The sequence below is a fragment of the Gorilla gorilla genome, chromosome 14 (assembly GCF_029281585.2).
Source record: "Gorilla gorilla gorilla isolate KB3781 chromosome 14, NHGRI_mGorGor1-v2.1_pri, whole genome shotgun sequence".
Classification (NCBI taxonomy): Eukaryota; Metazoa; Chordata; class Mammalia; order Primates; family Hominidae; genus Gorilla; species Gorilla gorilla.
This window is the reverse complement of record NC_073238.2, coordinates 99990303-99996302: the sequence shown is the minus strand read 5'-3', so window position 1 is coordinate 99996302 and position 6000 is coordinate 99990303.

Genomic DNA, 6000 nt, shown 5'->3' with positions numbered 1-6000 from the left:
ACTTTCTCCTGGTTCCTGATGTTGACATAACAACCCCAGTCCTTTCATCATAAGCAATACGTGAATACGAGGAAGGGGTGAAACTGCATGCCTTCACAGGATTACTAACTTCCCGCAGATTTAGAAAGTGCTGCTGATCACCTGAGAGTTCACCAGGTATATAAAAGCTGCATCAATCTCTGCCACTTTTAAGTTGCCACTTTTAAGAACCTCACTATTGACAAGGCCACAGTCTTTTCTCAGAGATGTATCTGCCTGATACTTAGCAGCACATTCATCTATGCATTCAATTCATAAAACATTCATAGAGTGAATATTCTATATTAGGCGTCACTCTAAAACTGGGCATAGAATCATGAACCAGATAGTGAGGGTATTGCTCATGTTAAGCATTCAGTTAAGAGAGAGTTGGCCGGGCGCGGTGGCTCACGCCTGTAATCCCAGCACTTTGGGAGGCCGAAGCAGGCAGATCATGAGGTCAGGAGATTGAGACCGTCCTGGCTAACACGGTGAAACCCGGTCTCTACTAAAAATACAAAAAATTAGCTGGGCATGGTGGCAGGCGCCTGTGGTCCCAGCTACTCGTGAGGCTGAGGCAGGAGAATGGCGTGAACCCAGGAAGGCATAGCTTGCAGTGAGCTGAGATCGCACCACTGCACTCCAGCCTGGGCGACAGAGCTAGACTTCGTCTCAAAAAAAAAAAAAAAAAAAAACAAAAAAAGAGAGAGTTAAGATGAGTGTTATACTGAATAATGAAACAATATTGTATACCAAATGTACATACTTACACTGGGTTGCAAGAGGATACTTTCTTTCTTTTTTTTATTATACTTTAATTTCTGGGATACACGTGCAGAACGTGCAGGTTTGTTACACAGGTACACACGTGCCATGGTGGCTTGCTGCACCCATCAACCCATAATCTACATTAGGTATTTCTCCTAATGCTATCCCTCCCCTAGCCCCCCACCCCTCAACAGGCCCCTGGTGTGTGATGTTCCCCAGCCTGTGTCCATGTGTTCTCATTGTTCAACTCCTACTTATGAGTGAGAACGTGCAGTGTTTGGTTTTCTATTCCTTTGTTAGTTTGCTGAGAATGATGGTTTCCAGCTTCATCCATGTCCCTGCAAAAGACATGAACTCATTCTTTTTTATGGTTATGGCTGCATAGTATTCCGTGGTGTATATGTGACACATTTTCTTTATGCAGTCTATCATTGATGGACATTTGGGTTGTTTCTAAGTTTTTGCTGTTGTGAAAAGTGCTCCAATAAAGATATGTGTGCATGTCCCTTTATAGTAGAATGATTTATCATCCTTTGGGTAATGAGATTGCTGGGTCAAATGGTATTTCTGGTTCTAGGTACTTGAAGAATTGCCACACTGTCTTTCACAATGGTTGAACTATTTTACACTCCCAGCAACAGTGTAAAAGCGTTCCTGTTTCTCCACATCCTCTCCAACGTCTGTTGTTTCCTGACTTTTTAATGATCGCCATTCTAACTGGTGTGAGATGGTATCTCATTGCAGTTTTGATTTGCATTTCTTTAATGACCAGTAGTGATGAGCTTTTTTTTCATGTTTGTTGGCTGCATAAATGTCTTCTTTTGAGAAGTGTCTGTTCATATCCTTCGCCCACTTTTTGATTGGGGTTGTTTATTCTTTCTTGCAAATTTGTTTAAGTTCCTTGTAGATTCTGGATATTAGCCCTTTGTCAGATGGGTAGATTGCAAAAAATTTCTCCCATTCTGTAGCTTGCCTATTCACTCTGATGATAGTTTCTTTTGCTGTGGAGAAGCTCTTTAGTTTAATTAGATCCCATTTGTGAAGGACCTCTTCAAGGAGAACTAGAAATCACTGTTCAAGGAAATAAGAGAGGACACAAACAAATCGAAAAACATTCCATGCTCATGGATAGGAAGAATCAATATCATGAAAATGGCCATACTGCCCAAAGTAATTTATAGATTCAATGCTGCCCCAATCAAGCTACCATTGACCTTCTTCATAGAATTAGAAAAAAAATTCTTTAAATTGTATATGGAACCAAAAAAGAGCCCATATAGCCAAGACAATCCTAAGCAAAAAGAACAAATCTAGAGGCATCATGCTACCTGACTTCAAACTATACTACAAGGCTACAGTAACCAAAACAGCTGGTACTGGTATCAAAACAGATATGTAGACCAATGGAACAGAACAGAGGCCAAAGAAATAACACCACACATCTACAACTATCTGATCTTTGATAAACCTGACAAAAACAAGCAATGGGGAAAGGATTCCCTATTTAATAAATGGCGGTGGGCAAACTGGCTAGCCATATGCAGAAAACTGAAACTGGACCCCTTCCTTAGACCTTATACAAAAATTAACTCAAGATGGATTAAAGACTTAAACATAAGACCTAAAACCATAAAAAACCCTAGAAGAAAACCTAGGCAATACCATTCAGGACATAGGCATTAACAAATACTTCATGACTAAAACACCAAAAGCAATGGCAACAGTTTTTTTTTTTTTAAATGGAGTCACTCTGTCACCCAGGCTGGAGTGCAGTGACATGATCTTGGCTCGCTGAAGCCTCCACCTCCCAGGTTCAAGAAATTTTCCTGCCTCAGCCTCCCGAGAAGCTGGGATTACAGGTGCCCACCACAACACCTGACTAGTTTTTGTATCTTTAGTAGAGATGAGGTTTCACCACGTTGGCCAGGCTGGACTTGAACTCCTGACCTCAAGTGATCCGCCTGCCTCAGCCTCCCAAAGTGCTGGGATTACAGGCATGGGCCACCATGCCCAGCCAAGAGGATACTTTCTGAAGCTGAAATCTGAGTACTAATAAATATCTATTCATCTAAAATTCAGGGGAAGCATTCAAGCACAAGGAACAGCCATTGCAAAGGCCAAAACTGTGGAAGTAGCACTCTATCATTAATGAAACTAGAGATGCCCAGGATGGCTGGAATGTGGTAAGCATATGAAACCCCTCTATGCCTTTCTCTCATTTGTCCTCATGGCCCACTTTTAATACAGACATTGCTGTGGGAACCAGCTTTGCACAGGTAACACCTGTCTCAGCTCTCTGCCTTACTACGCCACCCCCTCGAGCTTTCTTCTCCAATTGTATAGGGATGACTTGGCATTGGACCCCTGGGAGAAACCTTGACCCTCTGGCATGTGGAAGCAGAGGTTTGGGACCCAGTGAATGGGAACCAAACACTGTTCATTCCCTCTGCTTTCTTAAAGTAACAAACAAAAAGAACCTCTTTACTTTTATCTACTTATTGTCACCAAGCTTTATCTCATTCCAGGCATGGGGAATAAAAAGACATTTTGTGGTGCGAAACTATGTCTCAGGCCATTTACTTTTTCACTTGATGCTGTGTCCTCCAAATAACTGATTTAGAATCTTATGAATTTTTCCAAACTTTCAAGTTTGGAGTATTGTACAGAAGAAAAAAGCGACAGGTCTTTAATATTTCAAGTTGTCTGTCTGCCTCGGGTGAATAATGTACATACTTTTCTGTCAGAGTAATGGAGAGGTAGATATGCTATGCCACAGTGGACAGGTAAATACAAATGATCCTTTCGCTGCCTTCTTTCTGTTTCTCTTGTCAGCAGGCACTGGCACTCCAGCACAGCAGATACTTGAGGAACCAGGTGCTGGGGTAGAAGATGTCAGGAAGAGTAGAGCTATAAAGTAATCTAGAGAATGGGAAGATCCTTTGAGATGATTAGTGGGAACACTTGGTGTGTAGCCTTTTGAGAATTTAAGAGATTTCTGGTTCTTTCCCTTTCTCCGGGAAACTCAGAATTCTTGGGATTCAACACTGATTTTGAATAATAGCAATATATTTCAATCACTGTGTTAAGCAGCCTATATGCATGTTTATATATATATGTGTGTGTGTGTGTGTGTGTATATATACACACACATATATATATACACACACACATATATATATACACACACACATACATAAACACTTATGTATGTGTGTGTGTAGGATATGTAGGATATATACATATTATATATATTTTACATATAGTTATATACGCTTATATATATATAAAGTAGGATATAGATAGATCAATAACATTTAAAAACATAGCATGAGTCAGGCATAGATTTATAAAAAATAAAACTCAAATTCAGCAGGTATATAACAAAATATTTTATTGGAAATATTTTTTACCTTAGATCACAATATTGGTTGACCAGTGATCTATCAGTAAGCTCATATCATATAGGACTTCTTCGTGATGATTCTGAAGAAAAATATAGAAATATAGTAAATGTGTTTATTAAAGTCATGAGTTTGTGATTATACAGAAAAATACAAAAAAGCTAGAAGTTGAAATTACAATTTTATGGTAGGATATGAGATTGCATAATTAAATTATTCAGTCTAGGTTTAGACAGACTTGTTCTAGCATTGTGTCTTAACAGTATCAAATGCATGGTCCATCACAAACATAAAGCTGGTATCCATTTGCAGGCAGACTCTATGGGTGGCTCTGTTTTTACTCTTTATATTGGTCAATTTCAATGAGATATCATTAGTTTCGCTTTTGTGAGAAAAACTATCAGAAAATTCACTTTTCCCAACAGGACTTAACCAAGACATTCTAATCATAATCCTTTATTTCAAGAAATGTCACTAACAAGGCAAGCCAGGCATCCATTGCCACCCTGGTAGATCTTTATGTGGATAAAACTTGCCTTTAAGCTGCAGACAGCTCTTTAATCTTATAATGGTTCAGAATAGTCCAACTGTATTCTGTTTTTAGACTTTTCACTGGAAGAGAAATCCACCCTGAGTGTCTTATTTTATTAACCTATTTGGCTGGATAGATCAAAGTTTTAAAAATAATAAGACCAGGATTTCCATTACTTTATATAATGATACAATTCTCCTACAGTTCTTGTGATTTTAGTACCTACAGAGATTAGAACATTTTTATTTTATATTTGTCATTGTGTAAATTTAAATCACAGAGTTGTTCCCATTATTACATTTGAGATGTAAATTCTTAAAAACAAATGAAAATATACCTATAAATCTAACGTTTCTTTAAATACTGCAAGCAAATAATAGCTTAAATAAAATAACATCTAAAAAGGTCACATTTTTATGACAAAATCTAAGCTTTTAGTGACTCCTTTTTTCTATATTACTATTTTTTACGCCACAAACATACTAGAATCTCACAATTGTGTCACTTCTCATGGCCCTTTACTTCATTATTTTATCTCCCCTTTTTCTTTTCCTTTTATTAAAGCAGCAGAGGTCTGTTTGGAGCCCCCCTGCTTGGCACTGCTGCAGGGATTTAAACTTCAGCAGGTTCAAAGAAAACAAGAATTATAAGGAGAAGCCTTGGATTTATATAGATTCTTTTGAAGAGCTCAAAATATGAGAAACCTTGCATGGTCAGGGTTAAGGTTACAAAGGGTAGACCATGCAATCGCTGTGTTCTTGTCAGCCTCTCATCCTTCTATATGATTCCAAAAACACCTTACTGAAAATGCTAGGTATATTATCAGTTAGAGTCCCATTAGGAAACACAGTTCTGCTCATATTTTTCAAGAGTCTTTATGAAATATTTACAGAAGTAAGGGCCAGGTTAAGGGAAATAACAAAGGGCATTGAGACATTCAGAGTCTAACATGTCTTTCCTGGCCTTACACTGGAAAAGAAAACAGGAGGAAATCAAGCTACTGAAGCCCAGTGAAAGTTAGAGCTGGGGACGAAGTGCTGGCCAAGGGGTGCCGTAGTGATCAGTAGATATAGGCACAATCTTAAAATGCTGCCCGCAGCGAGAAGGGTGGATAAGGGCGATTCCTCCTCCTTTCCTCTGATCTCTCTGTAGCTCCAAATTAGCTCACCTAACTGGAAGCCAAACTGTATGGAAGCCTGAGTGATGCAGTCTGTAGAGGTCCTTCTATTAGGACACAAAGAATAGAGAATGAATGTGAAACAAGGCAACAACAACAACAAA